The sequence below is a fragment of the Vulpes vulpes genome, chromosome 2, assembly GCF_048418805.1.
Source record: "Vulpes vulpes isolate BD-2025 chromosome 2, VulVul3, whole genome shotgun sequence".
Taxonomy (NCBI): domain Eukaryota; kingdom Metazoa; phylum Chordata; class Mammalia; order Carnivora; family Canidae; genus Vulpes; species Vulpes vulpes.
In genome coordinates, this window is record NC_132781.1 from 4,045,918 (window position 1) to 4,056,006 (window position 10,089).

Below are 10,089 nucleotides of genomic sequence, written 5' to 3' on the forward strand. Positions count from 1 at the left end.
ACAAGAGAGGCAAGCCTTCGGCGGCCTCTCTCTCAAGCACATTCTCGAGGGAAGCAAGCACGTGGTCCAAATTGGGGTGGTTTCCGTCGGGCCCTTACCTGTTATCACCCTGTATGCGAGACCTGCGTTTGAATCCCAGCCCCTGCAGCTCCGGACGGTCCCCCACCTCACGCTCTGTGGGGCCATCTGGGAGACGGGATGGTCGTGTCTCCAGCTCAGGACTGCAGGGAGGATCAGCAGGGAGCAGTGGAAAGTCAGAGCAGCCCAGCAGCCCACCCCCCTCGGCTCGGGGTCCACCCCTTGCCACTCCCCATCTTGAGGCTCTCCCCAGACTCGCAGTCCTAAAGCTGGAACGGATGGCATTGACCCAGGCCCACTCAGCGCTTATGGAGACCAAAGTTTGGAGGAGGAGAGACCCCCTTTCAGAACACACAGTGATGGGGCCACACAGTCCAGACAGTCCAGTGGGGACCCTGGGCTGGGCTGCATCTCCATCTTCTCCACCATAAAGGACCCTGGTGGATAGACCACCCTTCCATTCAGACTCCATGCTTTGGAAAACAGCAAATTGGATGAATTATTTATTTAAGTTGTGTATTTTTGTATCAGACATTTGGGTGACCATGTCACTGCCCTGGCTGACATCTTTCACCAGCTCCCCGCTGACCCTGGGTAGATTCACTTTATGGGAAGTGCCGCGGGACCCACTGCTGTTATTCGTGGGCGTACCTGTATCCCTTCCTGTCTCTGAGGTCCTAGAAGCCAGGGACCATGTCCGGGACTCATCCATGTGTCCTCCTTCCCAGGACAGGACTTGGAACGTAGTGGGATCTCAAGAACGTTTGGATATTTATCAGAATTCGATGATGAGGGCAGCCCAGGTGGCTCAGTGGTTTAGCGCCGCCTTCGGCCTAGGGTGTGATCCTGGAGACCCGGGATCGAGTCCCACGTCAGGCTGCCAGCATGGAGCCTGCTTCTCCCTCTGCCTGTGTCTCTGCCTCTCTCTCTATCTTCTGTGACTATCATAAATAAATAAAAATTTAAAAAAAATTTTAAAAAATAAAATAAAAAATATATTGTTGGGACACCAGCGTGGCTCCGTGGTTGAGCATCTGCCTTTGGTTCAGGGAGTGATCCCAGGGTCCCAGGATCGAGTCCCACAGGCCTTGATCAGAGGGCAGAGAGTCCCTCTCTGCCTGTGTCTCTGCCTCTCTCTGTGTGTCTCTCATAGAGAAATAAATAAAATCTTTTAAAAAATTAAAAATAAATAAAATTAGGGCAGCCTGGGTGGCTCAGTGGTTGAAGCACCTGCCTTCCGCTTGGTGCATGATCCTGGAGTCCCAGAATCGAGTCTCACGTCGGACTCCCTGCATATAGCCTGCTCCTCCCTCTGCCTGTGTCTCTGCCTCTCTTTCTCTATCATGAATAAATAAATAAAATCTTAAAAATAAATAAATAAAAATATATTGTTATTATATATGTTCTATTACGGGCTGAATCATGGACCACCCAAAATTCGTATGTTGATTGAAGTCCTAACCCCCAGCACCTCGGGGTGCCACTGTGCTTGGAGAGCAGTCTCTAAAAGAAGATTGAGTTGACCTGAGGTCACCAGGGTGGGGGGCCCTGATCCCATCTGACTGATGTGCTTGTTAGAAGAAGAGATTAGGACACGGACATGCACGGAGGGATGACCCTATGAGGACATGGGGAAGAGATGCTGCCCACAAGCTGAGGAGAGAGGCCTGGGAAGGAACCGTCCTGCTGACACGGGGGCTCTTGTCCCCAGGACTGGAGCAGTGGATTTCTGCGTCGCCGCTCCGGGGTCTGCGGCACTCCGTTAGGCAGCCAGGGGCACTGCTCCCTATGCCCACATAGAGGGTTGCATCACGTCCCTTGCTGTCTTTGCAAAACCCAGGCATCTGCTGTGTGCAGCACCTGCTTCCCGGCACCCTCCCTTTAAGTTGGGGGGGGCGGTGTCCACGGATGCCCGGGAATCTTGTGGATGGGCTTCCCCATGTCTCTCATCACAGACACATCCCCTTCTGTAAAGCCTTCTGAGAGTTAATGTCAAAGCTAAAAGCATGGCCCTCCACCTTCGCAGCCGACCTTCCCTCCCCCAGCGAGACAGGAAAGGGCCCGGCCCCTTCCCTCTGCCCACCCACCCACTGCCTGGGGCTTGCATAGCTCCCTGGGGCTCAGCCCCCGTCCAGGTGCTCCCTGTGCTGGCCGCCTCCCCGCCGGGCGTCAGAGCCAGGGTGGACCCAGCCTGCAGCCCAGGGTGACCACGAGAGGTGGGCACCGTTGCCCCTGGAGGCTTACCCCACGTCTTGGGCACCCCGTCCCATGGACGCAGCTCCCCAGCCAGGCCGGGTGAAAGCATCTCTTGCAGCTAATTGCATCTCTTTAGGGCCCGAGAGAAGGTAGGAGGCAGCGTCCCGGGGAAGGGCGCACTCACAAGGCAGAGGCAGGAGCGGCCCGTGGATGTGTCTGCAGTAGAGGCTCAGACCGTCAGCTCAGAGGGGAGGGAGCCAGACGGCCTGTGGCCCCAGGACGCGGGAGATGGAGACCCAGGACCCGAGAGGAAAGGGAAGGATGAGGGGGGCATGCCCAGAGCCTGAGGCAGAGCTGTCGGGCCCTGACGGGGGCAGGAGGAGAGGTTAGGAGAAGCTTGCCGGCCCCTTTCAGGAACTGCTGGAAAATTCTGGAGGAAAAGTCACTGATCTGGCCCCGGAGATCTCCATCCCAGGCGGGTTTCTGCTGGAAGCCTGGCCAAATGGCTAAGGCCACGGCCGAGCCAGCTCTGTCCCCTCCCTGCTTTGGTGAGAGCCGCGCAGCACCCAGCACCTGAGAAGGGCCCCCGAGCTCTGGCCTGGGGAAGCCTGGGGAGGTCGGGACTGGGTAGGACTCCCACCGGCCTCGGCCTTCGAGGCCCCCCAGGCCGGGCTGTGTTCCTCCTCCGGGTGTGTGTGTAAGAAGTGGGGGCCTCTCTTCTCTGGGCCAAGCTCTCACTTTTGCTCTCCGGCTCCTCTGCTGCACTTTCCCTCGAGGGGTGCTGTGCCCGCGGGAGTCAGGGAGAAGCCGCTGGGCCTCCTTTGGGCAAATTCTCCCATCGGCCTCAGCAGGACCCCCCACCCCGGGGGACTCGGGGGGGCACTGATGTGGCTCCGTGAGGACAGTGTGATTCCTGTTCCACTCTTCCTCTGATCCCCTGGCCCTGGGGACCGTCCCCTTACCCCTCATGGTGCCCGGCTCCTCCGTAGCACTATGGGGACCAGCGGCCTGAACTCAGGGAGGGGTCACCGGACGTGTCCATCTCAGGAGGCAGGAACTAGGGAGCTGCCAAAGAGCAGCCACAACCCCCACACACCCCCATCCCCCCAACCCTGTGCCTCTTGGCATCTTGCCACACACAATCATGTGTATGTACACACACGTACACACACGTACACATGTACACACACCTCGTAAAAATGAAAAAGCAAAAAGCCAGTCAATCCTTTGTCGCTGTGTTACAGTGTTGCCAACGGAGATGCCTGTGGTTTGGACAACCCCCAGGCCCTGGTGACCCAAATTCTTCCTTCCAAGCCACTCTGCAGGTCCACAGAGAGCTTCTGTTTATTTGTTTGTTCGGGCAATAAACACGCACCGGGAGCTGGTTGCTTGCCTAGGCCTGTGACTCGTCCAGGAGACACAGGCCCCGGGGACACAGGGAGAGGCCTCAGCCCTGGCTCTCAGGACTTCCCCGGGGAAGGCCACGCACGGGGCTGGCCCTGGGCAACCACAGGCCCAGAGCTAACGTCATTTTCCCAAGCCGGCCTCATCATCAGAATCCCCGGGGGCTCTCATCCAGACTTCAGGCTCCCGGGCCCCACCCCTGCGGCAGCTCAGCAGGTAGGGGTGCTTGTGGGGAGCTCGGAGTCCTAGGCAGATGCCTACCCACTGGGATCCCCCGCTGGGATGAGAGAGGAGACCTGGAGCTGCCCCCTGGCCTGCAGAGGTGCTAAGGGTCAAGAGGTCAGAGACCTGTCCTGGTCCCCCCTGCAGACCAGATCTCAAGGGGCCCCTGGAGACACAGCCTCCCTCTCTGCCCGTGACCAGCAGGGAAGGTCAACTCACAAGTCCCCAGATGGCCACCTGCGACCATCTGCATCCAGGCTCTGCGTCGCCCGGCTCCTCCGTCCCTGGCTCTTCTGTGGAAAGGCAGCTTTGATTCTGGCAAAGGAAAAGCAAACCATAAGAAATAAAACACCCCTCCCACCCCCCCCTCAACGGACGTGCCTCTCACAGATGGACCGACTGCCCTCTGCAGCCCCGGCGTCTCCCGGACGGCAAGTAGACTCCCCCAGACCGCCCCTCGCCCTTGGGCTGGAGGGAATCACTCAACGGTGACCCTCCCCGTCACCCCAGGCCCCCAGAGCCCCATCCCAAAGCAGCAGGAGTCACGGGGGACATCCTGCGTCCCTTGGGCCCCGGTCAGCCCCGACTCAGCGTCCGAGTGTGGAGTCCACGAAACGCAGGTGCCGTGGAGCCGAGAGCAGCTGCCAGGACGGCCTTGTCCCCACGCGCTGACTGCTCACAATCAACGCAGCTCCCTTTCCTTAGGGGTCAGTCAGCATGTGCCACCCATTGTCCCGAGGCTTTACGGGGATCATCTGGTTGAAGACCAACCAACGGATCAGCTCATTAGGAGCTCTGGGTGTGCACAATCTACAGGTGAGGACGGAAGGCACAGAGAAGTTGAGTGACTTGCCTGGAGTCACGCAGCTTATAAAGAGGGGGACGGGGACCCCAATCAGGTGGTTGACCTGCAGACTCTGCACTCTTTCCCACGTGTCCTGTTCTCTGCCCGGTGTCTCGCCCACAACCTCGTCCATAACCACCCGTGAAGATTTGACCTTGAATTTGGGGTTTCCCAGCGTGGTGAAAGCATGGAAGTCAGGGCATTAGCCTGGATCCCCACGGAAGAAAGGAGCCAGGAGCTCAGGTCCAAAAGGGACCTGGCCACCAAGGACAGAGCAGGTGTGGCTTGGACAGGTGTCCGGGTGCCAGGGATGGGAAGATAGGGAGCTCTCTCCCCCCCAAAACTTGCCAATTCATGGTTTTGCCTGCTGCTGCCTGATTATCTTATTTTGCCTTTAAAATGACTGCCATTGCCTTTGGCTATAAGGGAAATCAACTATAAAGAAAGCTGCGGGCAGCCTGGGGGGCTAGTCGGTGAAGCATCTATCTTTGGCTCGGGTCATAATCCCGGGGTCCTGGGGTCGAGCCCCACATTGGGCTGAGCCTGCTTCTCTCTCTCTGCCTCTGCCTGCTGTTCCTGCTTGGGCTCACTCTCTCTCTCTCTCTCTTTCTCTAACTCAAATAAAGAGATAAAATCTTTAAAATAAAGAGAGAAAAAAGAAAGTTGCCTTCTGGTCAGCCCTATTCCTTCCCCTTTCCCTCAGATTAATCAGTGTTTACAGGTTTTGTGTGTCTATGTGTGTTTTTCCAGGAAAAAAAAAAAAGCATCCCCTTGCAGTTGTGCATCTATTTATATAAAACCCTCTTTCTTTGCACGAAGGGCTCCCCCCTAGGTGTTTTCTCTGCACATATTTTCCGCACAGCTGAAGTCGCTGCACAAGTGCCATCGTATTTACCGTGTTTTCCACTCGATGCCGTGATCAGCTTTCTCTCGAGAGTGTGTGCTTTGTACAGACTTCCACACGCTGCCCCAGAGCCGGGCCCCGGGTGAGCCTTCGGGGGCTCTGGAAAGAGGCTACCACAGGAGGTGGATTTCAAATGCCAGCCGTCCGCCCTGCCGACAGAGGGAAAATCCGCGCGGCTGTGCTTGCACATGCTGACGTCCAGATCCATCCCGCCGCCGTTTCTTGCCCGCCTACTGTGCACGGAGGTCTGCGAGGACAACGTTCTCGGCCTATTGCTGCAGCATTATTTCTCGAAGGCCGGTGGTGGTGATGTTGCGAATGACCCCGCGGGCGCTTGCGTTTCCGAGCGCAGGTCTGGCTGGATACAGGATCGATCGGGAAACAGCCGCCCCGAACTCCTGCGGAATCCATCCTAACGCCTCCACCTCTGGTCATGCCTTCCGTGGAAAGCCAATTGTCTCTTTGCTTCTGTGCAGCATAGCCACTGAGAGCGGCAAAGAAGATGCCGGAACAGGCTGGGGACGCCGGGTGGGGGAGGCCGAGGGTCAAGGGCCCCTCAGTCCATCGCAAGCAGTTGGCGTCAGGCCAGGTGGGGAGAAGGCAGGGAGGACACACAGGAAGGAGAGAGGCTCCATCCTTCTCTACACCTGGCTCAGGGTAGCAGGCACCAGGGCTGGGCTGCAGAGCCGGGTTCCTGGACCCCCCATGTCTGAGAGCGGCTCCCCACGCGGTGGGTCTCCCCCAGGCCACCCGGCCTCCAGGGCAGACCGGAGCAAGCATGCGGTGACTCGTCGGAGCCCACGGATGTGGGCGGCAGCGCAGAAGCAGCTACCCCCAGGCTCGGCTCTGTCGGGCCCCGGGATCCTCTTCGGAGAGGAGGGCCTTCACGGGTCCTAAACCCTCTGAGCCTCAGCTTCCTCCCTTGCCGGGTTAGAGCACATTCATTCTCAACACACGGTGGCAAATACTGTAACGAACGATCAGGCCCTTCTTCGGGTCCTCAGCAGATGGCATGAGTTTCCCAGCACTGTCACCCCAAACCACGGGGGCTGAAAATGACAGCAATTCAGCGTTGCATGGGTCCCGAGGTCAGAATCTGCCATCCGGTGTCAGCAAGGCCGTGCTGCCTCTGAAGGCTCGAGGGGAGGAGTTTTGCTGCCTCCTCCAGCTCCTGCAGGCTCGGGTGTTCTGGGCTGGTGGTCTCCCCAAGTCCCCCCCAGTCTCTGCCTCTGTGGTCACGTGGGCTTCCTCCTGTGTCTCCGAGCCTCAAATCCACCTTCACCTCGCCGCCACCTTTCGCTTATCAGGTCACTCATCACTGGATTAAGGATGAATCGAGGAGGGGTGGGGGTGACTCCAAGCCTCCGAACTGGGAATGGAAGGACAGAGGCAGGAGCAGGTTAAAAGCGGAAGAGGCTGTGGTTATCTGGAACCTGAGGTCCGTGTGACCACGTGAGCAGGCAAGTGGATAGGGCTCTGGAATTTGGGGGGAAATAAAAGTCTCACTAAGTGGAAGCAACCTGTATGCAGACTTAGGGTAAAGGGGGTTTCAGCAAAAACTTGACTCTGTCCCGGACCTGCAGGGGACAGCAGGCAGTGATGGCCAGGCAGCCAGACGGCCGTGCCCTCGACCTCCTCAAGGCCTTTTCCCAAAAGCTGTGGCCACGGGCTCCCTGGGAGGAGGGCGTTGGCCAGCGAGGCACAGGGGACCTGCAGGGCTCCCACGGCTCACTCGCAGGCCGTGCCCGCCCTCCCTTCCAGGCCCTTCCCCGGGACTCCTCCCGAAGACTCCTGCTCCTCCTGCACGTGGCCTCGCTGCTCCTGGGCTTGTCGCCAGGGCCGCTCCAGCTCGTCCGGTGCAGCAGACGAGCCACCTCCGCCCCGGACACTAGCCCGGTGCCTGCACGCGCTCAGTTTGTCCTTGTGGGAACGAGCACCCGCGCACCAGGAGTGAGCAGCGACAGGCAAAGAATCACGGGGACCCCAAAGGGCCCGGCTGACAGGGCAGGGGCCGATAGTCACTGGGGACATGACAGATGCGCGGGCTGAACGGGGATCTGTCTGTCCTCTCGGCCACAGTCAGCCGCACCTCCGCTCCCGGGGAGGCCGCTCAGCACCAGCGCGCCCTCTCACGTTCTTGGGGTGCCCGTCGGCCGCTTGCATCTTTCCCAGGAGGAACGACAGCCCAGTGCCCCTGGCCTGCAGCGGGCACGATGATCCTCTGGAGCAGAATTGTCTGTTTCTGAAACCCAGGGAGCCTCCGGCTCTGGGGAAGGCAAGGCCTGTCGGGGGGCGGGAAGTCTCCCGAGATGGTGGGGGGCAGCAGTTTCTTGGGGCTGGTGTAGGGATGTTGTGCCTTCACTGGGGTGGCTCTGCTATGGTGCGACCCGCGTTTCCCCAGGTGGTGGTAACAGCCTCTGAGCTTTTCAAGTCCCCCTGTGCCCCGCCCCGGGGAACCAAGTCTGTAAGGTTGGGCGTGGCTACCCCGGGGAGGCCATTCGGGGGTTCCATCCCAAATCCACACACACAAACACACACACGCACATGCACGTGCACACACACACACAAATGCACAGCTGGGGGGAGCGGAGGGAGGCAGGCTGACCCTTGGCCCCCCCCCCCCCCCCCCCCCCCCCCCCGCGGCAGCCGCGCCTCCCCTTGGTGACAGCTTGCCCCACCCTATTCTGCAAGCCCTGGTGCGGCACACGGGGCCACTTCAATTACGTGGCGGGCGGGCGCCTGGGTGCTGGGAGGGAGTCGCCCCCGGGGAGCCCGCGGTTTGCAGTGAGGTGTGGAGACGGAGGGGAGGAGGCTGAGTTAATGACAGCAGCCCCCCTCCCCGAGCAGCGCCAGCCGACTCGCTCGCTCTTTAATTATCTGGAATTAGAGCGCCGTCCTCACCCGCTTTATGTTCTGGTGGAGGAAATCGGGGCATCCATTAATTACCTGATCCATATGTAAAGTGTCACACATAATTTTTCCCGAGCCAAAGGGTTCGTGCTCCAAGACCTGCATCATCTCTTAATAATGACGTGAAGCGAAGGCGGAGAGGACCCCAAGCCTGGGTCCTGCGGGGCCGGGTGACGGCCGATCCGAGGGCTTCCCCCAGGATCCCCGAGCACCGGGCCCCGCGGGCTCCTCTGCGGCGGTGAAGGAGCCAGGGGTCCAGACACGGAATTAAGCGCCTGATGAAGGACCGCTTTCCACCCATCAGAGTCTGCGAGTAGAGAAATGCCTGGAAATTAGAGGCAGACCGTGAAATAAGTTTAAGCTACGGCACGAGGGACGTAGGTTGGATAAGGAGAAGGAGTTCCCAACGGGAGGGAGAAGCAGGTGTGCCCGTCTCCCCGGAGGATGTTCCACGACCAGGCTGGGGACGGATTCCCTTTTGGGAATCACCACGGCAGCGGCGAGGGGGCCAGACGACACGAGGTCACAGCCTCAGCCCCAGCTTCCAACACACATTCTGGGGGCACTGGGGGTGGGGGCAGGGCAGAGGAGGAGAGAGACAGAGAAAGGTGCAGAGACAGAGACAGAGAGAGGGAGATGCAGACCTAGTTTAGGCCACACTTTCCCTGTTATTATCTAGAAAGATCTCAGCCTTTGACCAGGTCCCCGGGAGGCTCTTGGAGCACTAACGGCTTTGCACCTGCAGGATAAAGCACGGGCACGTCTTCCCTCTGGTTAAAGCCCCCACCCCGACCGCAGGCAGCTTCCTTTCTGGGCAGACACAGGGGGCCGAGGAGGTGGGTGAGGACGCAGTGACAAGGGTGGGGTGACTAGGCCTTTGTAACCTCCAGAGCGCCCCGCCCCACATCACCCCATGAACAGGTCCAGATCCTTAACTCCATTTTACAGTTGAGAAGGCTGAGGCCCAGGGCCCCACCTTGAGTAGGTGGCTGAGCTGGCCCAGGGGCACAGGTCCAGTCGGGGCTGGCCCGCAAGGCTGGGGGTGAGGGTGGGTGGGGGCACCCACCATACAGCCCTGGGCGTGCCTCCGGCTCATGGGGCGGTCATGCTGGGTTGCCCATGTTCTCCTCCCAGCCCCCCTCCCGGTCCCCTGGAGCTGGGCCCTCACTGGGACACTTCTCGCCAATGTCCCCCCAACCCCGGCTGGGGCCTTAGTCCACTTACAGACAGACGTCCTGGCCTGGGCCGGTCCGTAGCTGGGCGGAGGTCAAGGAGAAGTGCTCCCTCTTCCCGTCCAGGCTTCCCAGCCTCTCTTGCACCCAGAGATGAGCCAGAGGGCGAAGGCAGTGGCCTGCGGAGGCGTCAGGGCCTGCACGCGGGAGACCCCCGTCCCGTGGGGCCGAGCGCCCTGCCTCCTCCAGGACCGGTCCTTGGCCTGCTGCTGCGCTGGGGACATCAGAGTGTCCTGAGCACCTGCTAAGGCACAGGCACTGGCCCATTCTAGGGCTTTCTGCAGTTTCAGGGAGGGGCC

The 10,089-nt window shown here is 59.8% G+C and overlaps 1 long non-coding RNA gene across 1 annotated transcript; it reads right to left on the reverse strand.

The window, feature by feature from the left end:
• Positions 1-3,600: 3,600 nt before the first annotated feature.
• On the reverse strand, positions 3,601-8,865 carry LOC140597676 (uncharacterized). The gene is made up of 3 exons (XR_011999496.1): positions 8,595-8,865; positions 5,640-7,017; positions 3,601-4,215 (listed from the first exon to the last, which is right to left on the reverse strand). It is a non-coding gene; the product is annotated as an uncharacterized lncRNA (long non-coding RNA).
• Positions 8,866-10,089: the final 1,224 nt, after the last annotated feature.